Raw genomic sequence first — 11213 nt, 5'->3', positions numbered from 1 at the left:
ATAATATTATACTATAGTTATACAGTATGGTCCCCCTCACCATATGAGGGGGAACCTGAGTGAAAGGCATATAGGATCTAGCTACAACATTCTTTCAAATGCATGTGGATCTACAATTATCTCAGAATAAAAAATTATAAATAAACTAATCAAAAAGGAAATTTGGTCTTAAGTTAATTATGTATCATTAAAATATACTTATATAAATGTGTTTCAAGAAGTGTATGCCTTAATGTAAAAGGGAATATATTTAAGCACAAAGGCTGACTTCATTTCTAGGTTTTTAGGTTTAAAGTACTTTTTTCCCCTTTGGGGCCAAATATTATTACCCTTTATGAGATAAATTAAGCACTCTATAGATTTGTCAATGCCCTCGTTGCGTTTTCTCCCCTTCAAATATCTACTGCTGCAATGTCCTGAACACAGAAATTTTCCTTTTCCTTCTCCAGAAAGGAAAATCTTACTACTGCTTCACTTCTTTTAGTAACATATGCTTCATGCAAAACTCTAGAAACTACCTTGATAGTATTGATTTGATAATTCTCTGCTAATGGTTTCCACTTAAAAACAGAAACTATAATGTCCAAGCTTACTGGCCTATCACTTACTTACATTCACTATATCTTTCCAAATAGCTGAACTAATTGCCCTCAGTCAAGCATACTAGGTAAAAAATGAAAGAAATGGACTGATGATTTTCCTTGTTGGAGGTATACATTTCCTTTGAACTATTATTTTAAAGTTTTGTAAAGCCTTGCCTTTTACCTAATACTGCACTCACCATCAATTTTCCTCAATCTTGCTATGTGCTTACGAATGTTATCCCTGTTCCTGTCTCTTTTCTATTGCAAATTTAAGTGGAAAAGGACTCATACAATATGCAACTGAATCTCTGTAACATACGAGATAGCTTTTACAACATTTTCTTAGCCTGGAATTGGTCATCCACCTCTGTGTGTTCAAGACTCTTTATAAGGGCTAATAATTATTTTATTTCTGATACTTGTCTGTACTGCAATTTTCTAATGTATCCTGTCCAGTCTTAAATGATTCTTCATAGTTACTGTAAAGTCAGATAATTCAGTAATTCATGCTCAAACAAAAGGAAAAGGAGGGAGTTACTCTAATATAACTATAAACAATATTTCTTAAACTTTATTTATTTTAAAGAGGGGGAGGGACAGAGACAGAGAGAGAGAGAGGGAGGGAGCGAGGGAGAGAGAGAATCCCAAGCAGGCTCCGCACTGTCAGGGCATAGCCCAATGCAGGGGTTCAAACTCACAAACTATGAGATCATGGCCTGACCTGAAATCAAGAATCAGACATCTGACAAGAATCAGACAACTAAGCCACCCAGGTGTCCCAATACATGATATTTTCTAAACACCCTCCTGTTCAGTAGAGTTTTGGCAATGGTGCAGTCCTGAACACCATAGATTAATATCATGTAGGGGTGGGGCCAAGATGGTGGAGTAGCATGGAAGTTCTTGACTTCCTTCATCCCTTAAAGGCAGCTAGACCAGCACTAAACCAATTTTCACACCTAGGAAATTTATCTGAAGATTAACACAACAATCTGTGTAACTTGAGCCACAGATCTTGGCTGATACACACTGTGTGGAGAGATGAACTGGGGGAGAGAGAAGCCATGGAGGGTAGGGAGCTGTTTTTGTTGAGAGAGGACAGAGAAAGTGGGGAAAAGTGTGGGACGCCAGGAAAGTACAGAAAAAGCATTCCCCTGAAAGTAGCTGGAAAGAAAGAAAAAGAGTGGAAACACTCACAAGGGACTAAACAAGAAATCTGTTTCCCTAAACCACTGACCTGGAGAAAGGAAAGGTTTCAATTGCATTAGTACTCTATAAACAGGGGAGTGCAGAGTGTGAAATTCTGGAGCTCAATACCTGTCAGTGCTCTGGTGGGGAGAAAGATCGAATCTCCAGGAGTAGGCAGTGATGTCCAAGGGGTTCATGGGCCAAAAAGGGAGAAGCAGTTCCCCTGCTTGGAGGGCATTTGGTAGAGGAACATGGTCTCCCACAGGCAAAGGTCCCAGCAGACCCTGGAGGATAGCCACATTTTCTGGAATTGGAACAAAGATGATACAGTGCGGTGAAAACTGGTGCTGGCTATGTGTTGTGATTTGCCATAATCTCTGAACCTTTGCCACTGCACGATTGCATGAATTTATTCTGGGGTAAACCAGTACCCAGCCACAATCTCAGAACCTCTGCCTCAGCAAGATCACATGAATGTTCTCTGGGGCAAGCCTGCATCTGACCATTGCTCAGTGAGACCCTCTCCCAGAGGGTTGGAGCAGGTCCAAGCCACAGGGTTCTCAGAAGTGAGGGGTTTGGAAACACAGTCCCATCTGAGATAAAATTTGGGAGGGAGGTGCCTGGAAGGCTGACAGCTTGGACACAGACAGTGTAGAAGTGGGGAGTGGACAGAATCCTGAGACAAGGGATGGGTGCCTGTTTGTGGGTTGGTATGACTGCAGAGTTCCTGTGCCAGAAACTAGGAGGCTGGGTGATGCTATTTTCACTTCTCACGTGCATGCACAAACACGCTCACACTGATCCACCCCATTCTGTTTTCTGGTTCATTTATTTGTTGTTGTTTTTGCTTTTGTTTAAATTGTTTTGCTTTTTTTTCTTTTTCTCAGATACAGAAAGGGAAAATTTGATTTTTATTTTCCTTTTTTTAAAAAAATATTTTAAATTTGGGGCACCTGGGTGGCTCAGTCAATTAAGCATCCAACTTCGGCTCAGGTCATGATCTCATATATCTTGAGTTCGAGCCCCACATTGGGCTCTGGGCTGACAGCTCAGAGCCTGGAGCCTGCTTCAGATTCTGTGCCTCCCTCACTCCCTGCACTGCTCATGCTCTGCCTCTGTCTCTCAAAAAATGAATAAATGTTTTAAAATATATATTTTTTTTTTCTGTTTGCTATTTTTTGTAATTTTTTTATTCTATTTCACTTTCTTCATTTCATTACTTTTTTTTCTTTTCTTCTTTACTTTCCCTTTTATCTCTATTTTATCAAGCTTCTTTCAACAAACAGACCAAAACACTCCTAGGATCTAGCTTTCTTTGTTTGATTTTTTTGGGTTGTTTTCAATTTTTTTATTTTTTTAAATTTTATTTTATTAATTCTTTTTCTTCCTCCAAAATGACAAAACAAAAGAATTCGCCCCAAAAGAAATAATGGGAAGAAATGACAGTCAGGGGCCTAATCAACACACATATAAGCAAGATGTGTGAACCAGAATTCAGAACTATAATAATACTAGCTGGGGGTGAAAAAAAGCACAGAACCCCTTTCTGCAGACATAAAAGAAGTAAAATCTAGTCAGGACGAAATTAAAAATTCTATAACCCAATGCAATCTTGAATAAACGCCAGTGATATAGAAGATGTAATTATGGAGAATAATGCAGTAAAAAGAGGGAAACCAAGGCAAAAGAACATGATACAAAAATTAGAGAACTCAGTGACTACTTAAAAAGAAATAACATCCATATCATAGGAGTCCCAGAAGATGAAGAGAGAGAAAAAGAGGTAGAAGGTTTATGTGAACAAATTATAGCAGAAAACTTTCCTAATCTAGGGAAAGACACAGACATCAAAATTCAAGAAGCATAGAGAACCCCCCAAAAATTACCATCAACAAGGCATATCATAGTCAAATTCACAAAATACACAGATAAGGAAAGAATTATGAAAGTAAAAATGGACAAAAGTCATTAACCTATAAGAGAAGACAGATCAGGTTTGCAGCAGACCTATCCACAGAAACTTTCTAAAGAAGGTAGAAAGGTCTGATACACAACTTAATCTTACAGCTAAAAGAGCTGGAATAAGAACAGCAAATAAAGCCCACAACCAGCAGAAGACAGGAAATAATAAAGAATAGAGCAGAAATCAATGATATCTAAATAAATAAATAAATAAATAAATAAATAAATAAATAAATACCCAGTAGAACAGATCAATGAAATCAGGAGCTGGTTCTTTGAAAGAATTAACAAAACTGATAAAACCTAGCCAGATTGATCAAAAAGAGAAAGAAAAGGACCCAAATAAATAAAATCATGAATGTAAGAGGAGAGATCACAACTAACACTACAGAAATACAAACAATAATAAGAGAACATGAAAAGCAATTATATGCCAATAAATTGGGCAAACTATAAGAAATGGACTGATTCCTAGAAACATATAAACTACCAAAACTTAAGCAGGCAGAAATGGAAAATTTCAAGAGATCCATAACCAGTAAAGAAATCAAATTAGTAATAAAAAATCTGCCAAAATACAAGAGTCCAGGACTGGATGGCTTTCCAGGGGGAATTCTACCAAACATTGAAAGAAGAGTTAACACCTATGCTTTTGAAGCTGGTCCAAAAAATACAAATGGAAGGAAAACTTCTAAACTCATTCTACAAGGCCAACATTACCTTGATTCCAAAACCAGACAAATACCCCACTAAAAAGGAGAACTACAGACCAATTTCCCTGATGAACATGGATGTAAAAATTATCAACATGATACTGAGCAACCAGGTCCAATAAATTAAAAGAATTATTCGTCATAATCACTTTATACCTGGGATGCAGGGCTGGTTCAATATCCACAAATTAATCAATGTGACACATCACATTAATAAAAGAAAGGATAAGGACCACATGATCCTCTCAATAGATGCAAAGAAAGCATCTGAAAAAATACAGCCTCCTTTCTTGATAAAAAGCCTCAAGAAAGTAGAGACAGAAGGATCATACCTCAAGATAAAAAGCCAGATATGAAAGATTCACCACGAATATCATCCTCAATGGGGAATAACTGAGAGCTTTTTCCTAAGGTCAGGAACAAGGCAATAATGTCCACTCTCACCATTGTTACTCAATATAATGTTGGAAGTCCAAGCCTCAGCAATCAGATAACACAAAGAAATAAAAGGCATCCAAATCAGCAAGAAAAAAAAAAAAAAATCAAACTTTCACTCTTTGCAGACAACATGATACTCTATTGGGAAAACCCAAAAGATTCCACCAAAACACTGCTAGAACTGATCCATGAATTCAGCAAAGTCACAGAATATAAAATCAATGTACAGAAATCTGTTGCATTTCTATATAACAATCATGAAGCAGGAGTAAGAGAACTCAAGGAATCAATCCCAATTACAATTGCACTAAAACCCATAAAATGCCTAGGAATAAACCTAACCAAAGAGGTGAAAAAAATCTATACACTGAAAACTACAGAAAGTTATGGAAGAAATTGAAGAAGATAACCCCCAAAATGGAAAAATACCCCATGCTCGTGTATTGAAAGAATATTATTAAAATGTGGATTCTACCCAAAGCAAACTATATACCCAATGACATCCCTATTAAAATAATACCAGCATTCTTCACAGAGCCAGAACAAACAATCCTAAAATTTGTATGGAACCAGGAAAAACTCTGAATAGCCAAAGCAATCCTGACAAAGAAAAGCAAAGCAAAGCTGAAGGCATCATAATTCTGGACTTCAAGATGTATTACAAAGTTGTAATCATCAAGACAGTATGGTACTGGTATTAAAAACAAACAGTAGAACAGAATAGAGAACCCAGAAATGGACCCACAAATGTATGGCCAACTAATCTTTGACAGGGAAGGAAAGAATATCTAATGGAATAAAGACAGTCACTTCAGCAAATGGTAATGAGAAAACTGGACAGCAACATGTATAAAAATGAACCTAGATCATTTTCTTACACTATACACAAAAGTAAACTCAAAATGGATGAGACCTAAATGTAAGATAGGAAGCTATCAAAATCCTAGAGGAGAAAGTAGGCAACAACCTCTTTGACCTCGGCTGCAGCAATTTCTTACTCAACACATCTCTGGAGGCAAGGGAAACAAAAGCTAAATGAACTACTGGGACCTCATCAAGATGAAAAGTTTCTGCACAGTGAATGAAACAATCAGCAAAACTAAAACACAAATGATGAAATGGGAGAAGATATTTGCAAATGATATATGAGATAAAGGGATAGTATCCAAACTCTATAAAGAACTTATCAAAATCAACACCTAAAAACCAAATAAGCCAGTGAAGAAATGGGCAAAAGACATGAATAGACACTTTGCCAAGATGTGGTATACATATACAATGGAATATTACTCGGCAATCAGAAGAATGAAATCTTGCCATTTGCAACAATGTGGATGTGTATTATGCTAAGCGAAATTAGTCAGAGAAAGACAAATATCATATGACTTCATTCATATGTGGAATTTAACACACAAAATGGATGAATATAAGGGAAGGGAAGCAAAAGTAACATAAAAACAGGAAGGGGGACAAACCATAAGAGACTCTTAAATACAGAGAACAAACCAGGGTTGCTGGGGAAGTTTTGGGTGGGGAGGATGGGCTAAATGGGCAAAGATCATTAAGGAGGACACTTATTGGGATTAGCGCTGGGTATTATATGTAGGGGATGATTCTCTGGATTCTACTTCTGAAATCATTATTGAACTACATGCTAGCTAACTTGGATTAGATAGATGATAGAAACATTAGATAGATGATAGATAGATAGATAGATAGATAGATAGATAGATAGATAATCTAATGAAGCCTTTATCTACCTTTGGCCAAACTGGTAAACAGAGAATAACACAATTACCCTGATAGCTGACAACTGGTAGCTTGCCTAGAAATTATACCAATCCATGGTGTCCCTGCTGAATTTAAATAACTTAACAGAATATCAACATCTAATGACATTACTCCATGGCTGTAACAGAACAAAACAAAATACAAGAACATCACACAAAAACAAAAATTACTATCTCTTTCTCTCTCTTAACCAAATACTTGGCCACTGCATCTGTAACTATGACAATTCTAGCTCTACTTTTCCACTTTACCTACTAGATTAAAAATTATTAAAATGCACATAGTAATTTGCCAACATTCTGTAACAAATATTAATCCAGAACATAATCCCCTTTTATTTTCCTTCTCAAAAATCACCTAGGATAAACCAAAAAACAGTAAAGGCCCATGCTATCCTTTACTGACACAACCTACAATTCCACACTTGTCCCACATCATCATTGCTACAGCAAGTTAATAAATCTACTTTGACTCTAGGTGTGTTCCTGATGGTCTTTAGACATTATGGTTTATTAAGCTCACACACAACAGGAGGGCTTAATTAGAAAGACTATGACTGCGGTACCTGGGTGGCTCAGTTGGTTAACCTTCTGACGGTTGATTTTAGCTCAGGTCTTGATCTCAGTGTCATGAGTTCAAGCCCTGCATTGGGCTCCATGCTGGGCATAAAGCTTACTTAAAACAAAAAAGACAAAACAAAAAAAAATAAAATAAAAGAAAAAGAAAAAGAGAAAGGCTATGACTATGACTATTCCAAACATTAGTTAGCCTGTATAGTAAATGGAATTTTCATGGTTTGTTGATGTGAATGTAAATTGGTATGACCACTTTAGAAAATTCTTCAGCTATATCTACCTAAGCTAAATATATAACTATTCCATGTTCCAAGACTTCCATCCTCGGTTTATGGCCAAGAGATAAGGAAATACATAGCCACTAAAAGATAAGCATGGAATGTTCATGGCTCTTCTATTCAAAATAGCACCAAACTGAAAGCAAGCCTAAAGTTTATCCCCCCCAAAAAGTAAAAAGGTAAATCACTTACTTACTACACAGCAATATGAATGAACTAATTAATATTATACTTCATATGAATTAATCTCAAAAACATGTTGAGCAAATAAAACCAGACATTAAATGTACATGCTGGATGAATTCCTTTATATATAAAGTTTAAAAAGAGATTCTAATACAGCTATAATTTAGAATATTGGTTATACCTAACATTTAGTTACTAGAAGCACAAAGGGGATTTAGGGAGATCTGGTAATCCTCTGCTTCCTGATCTGGATTACATGAGTATATAATGCTTGTGGAAATTCATAAATCTGTATAGATGTCCACTTCTCTGTTTGCTAAAATTTTTGTTTTGTTTTGTTTTGGGAATTTGCAGAGTCATCTGAGGCTTTATTTGGGAAAAGACACTTGAATTGGCTTTTAGTAGGGGGTACTGGCAAGAGGGGGTACCCAGGGCCGCAGACTCCCCGCTAAGGGTAGGCTGAGGACCTGTGCTGAGCCTCAGGCATGTCTCCTGTTCTCCAAGGCTCCCCTGTATAGCTCCTGCCCACAAAGGCTCTACGGTAACCACAGGAGTAGGAGGCCAAGAGGGACCACAGATGTTGTTCACTTGGACAGAAGGACATTAGATGACTTGCACACCAGCTTCCCATGATAGGTCTCAATCTTCTTCACAATCATTGCCATGGAGAAGCTGACAGGGCTGAAGGAACTGGATCCCTCACCAGAGCTGAAGTTACACTGGAAGAAGCTGAGGTCATAATTGAGGCCAGGGCTTGTGAGGCCCCAGTAAGCCAAGCTCAGCCCACCTGAGTAGCCATTGGTGGTCTTAGTTTGGATACTCATGTTCTGCATACCGGACTCCAACCAGCTCTCCTTACCCTCCAGGAGCTTGTTGTCGGTGGTGATCTCCATGTCCAAGGCCAGCTTGATGTTCATGAGCTCCCTCAGCCACCATGCCACGTCCTCCTTGGCTCACAGCAGGGTGTCCTCCAGCTTGGCCAGCTTGGCACTGGTGTCCTTAATGGCCAGCTCCCTGCACTGCTAAGCATTAGCTGTGGCAGACCCCAGGGAAGCCCTCTGGCCTTTGAGTCTCTTGATCTCAGCCTAGAGTTGTCTAATGTTCTGTTTCATCTTGGAAATCTCCATCTTCTATGATGGAGGTCATCCCTGTGCTTCCTAGCCAATATCTGCAGCTCTTCCCACTTAATCCAGTACATGGTCTCAGTCTCAGCCCAATTGCAGTTGGCAATGCCCTCATACTAGGCCTTGACCTCAGAGATAATGCTGTCCAGATCTAAGGAGAAGATGTTGTCCATGGACAGGACCATGGACATGTCTGAGATCTGGGACTGCAGATTAAAGATCTCCTCTTCATACAGCTGCCTTAAGGAGCCAATCTTGTCAGTCAGCTCTTCCAGGCAAACTCCAGCTTCAACTTGTTCACATAAGCTTCCTCCAAATCCTTCTTGATAAGAACAAACTCATTCTCCACGTCTACACTCACTTTGATCTCCTCCTCCTATTCTTGAAGTCCTCCACCGGCCCCTGCATATTGCCAAGCTCCACCTCCGGCTTTAGCTTCTCCTGGCCCAGTGTGTTCAGCTACCATGCAAGATTGTTGACATAGCTCTTGAACACATTGCCCATGTTGCTCCATGCTACCATAGAAGGTTCCACCTCATCTCCAGAATTTTGTTCTGCTGCTCTAGGTGCTACATTGTATCAATGAAGGAGGCAAACTTGTTTTTGAGGGTCTTGATCTACTTCTTCTCCTGGGTGTGCACAGTCTGGATGCTGGGGCCCACTGCCAGCTCACAGGGGTTCAGCAGGCTTTGGTTCACTGAGAGAGCTGTGACGCGCCCCCACACCCCTGGCCACACCACAACCCCGACTACATTCGTGCAGGTGACCAGACCACCCTGGAAGCTGCTGCTGTTGCCACCCACTCAGGGAAAGGCAGAGGAGGTGATGTGGGCAGCAGGCACACTCGTGTATGAACGGCTGCTGAAGGCGTAGGCTCTGGAGGTGGACATGTTGTAGGACTTCTGGGTCACCCTGAGGCACATGGTGAAGGCTGGGGTGCAGGTGAGTAGGCTGAACCTGACAGAGCTTTGAGAACGAGCTGAGAAGCTGCTTTTAGGTAGGCTAAAGTTTTTGAAATTACATTTTTTTCATAAAAACGTAGAAGGCACCCCAAAACTGAACTCTCATTCTTGCATAGTAAAGATTCTATTAAAAAGAAAACTACTTTAGATATAGTTACTGTATTATTCAGAGTCCCACCATGAAACACACAGCACATCAAAGGTTAGTTGAAACAAGTTTAAGGAAGAAACAGTCTGTAGAAGTGTAGGCAGAATTCAGTGCAGTATGCCATGGTGGTGCACCCAGGAGCTAGCAAGAGCTTACGCCTCAATGAGGAAGGGGTAGGAGTTACCAGACGCCAGCAAATACTGTAGTAGATGATGAGTACCTCAAAGGGAGCAGCCGCTGCTAAAACCTTACTCTGGCAGGGAAAGGAAAAAGGAAATAATTACTTTGAGCTTTCTTTTTCTTCTCACAATCAGCTCTCATGTTGCTAATCCAACCAGAACCTGAGTTAAAGGGATTTCAATAGGTACAATTTATAACAAGTAGTTTCCCAGAGTATAGAGCAGAGCAGAGGAGGGTAGAGAAAGAACCTGCAAGGGTAAATGGAGAGAACCAGCAGTTGTAGAGTCTATAGAGTAAGTATTTACAATGTACTTGTACTGGATACTGTCTGCCTTCATTATAAGGAAAACATACACTTTTCATCTTACTCCAACCTCTCTCATTTTTTTCATCTTTCTTTCTATGAGGCTAATTGCTATTTGAATTGCTGTATTTTCACTGCTTCATTTTTTGAAACACAGTATCTTTTTTTTTTATTTATATATGAAATTTATTGTCAAATTGGTTTCCATACAACACCCAGTGCTCATCCCAAAAGGTGCCCTCCTCAATACCCATCACCCACCCTCTCCTCCCTCCCACCCCCCATCAACCCTCAGTTTGCTCTCAGTTCTCAACAGTCTCTTATGCTTTGGCTCTCTCCCACTCTAACCTCTTTTTTTTTTTTTTCTCAGTATCTTTAAATTTTGATCAAAATAAAGTAGTATGATAAATCAGGAGAGCAGAAATTTCTCCCCAAATAGCAGAAATTGTGTATTTTTGTGGATCTCAAAAATATTGTTTCCTGTTTAATGTGTGTTACAAAACTTGTCCTTCTATGCATTTTGACTTTCATCCCTTAATCCAGAAAAATTAAATAAGCAAATACTTAGTTCAAACTAGTCACTGGTCAGGATAAGCATAAAGTAACAAGATAACTGAAGATTCATTTACAATTATTTATTCTTTGACTTGGAATAGAGAGTCTTTTACAAAAAGCTCAATTTGTATTTTAGGCTACCTTTAAATAATATGTTTTACCTGTAATTCCCCTCCCCCAAAGAAAAGCATTTTTTTGTTTGTTTGTTTTTTCAACACTTTTATT

The 11213-nt window shown here is 38.8% G+C and overlaps 1 pseudogene; it reads right to left on the bottom strand.

Annotated features, from left to right (window-relative positions):
* Positions 1-8299: 8299 nt before the first annotated feature.
* On the bottom strand, positions 8300-9771 carry LOC121030275 (keratin, type II cytoskeletal 8-like; annotated as a pseudogene).
* Between the last annotated feature and the right edge of the window lie 1442 nt (positions 9772-11213).

This window comes from Herpailurus yagouaroundi, unplaced genomic scaffold, assembly GCF_014898765.1.
Source record: "Herpailurus yagouaroundi ecotype Mexico unplaced genomic scaffold, PumYag 140, whole genome shotgun sequence".
Classification (NCBI taxonomy): domain Eukaryota; kingdom Metazoa; phylum Chordata; class Mammalia; order Carnivora; family Felidae; genus Herpailurus; species Herpailurus yagouaroundi.
The sequence above is the reverse complement of the archived record's forward strand: the minus strand, read 5'-3'. Positions and strand labels throughout refer to the sequence as shown.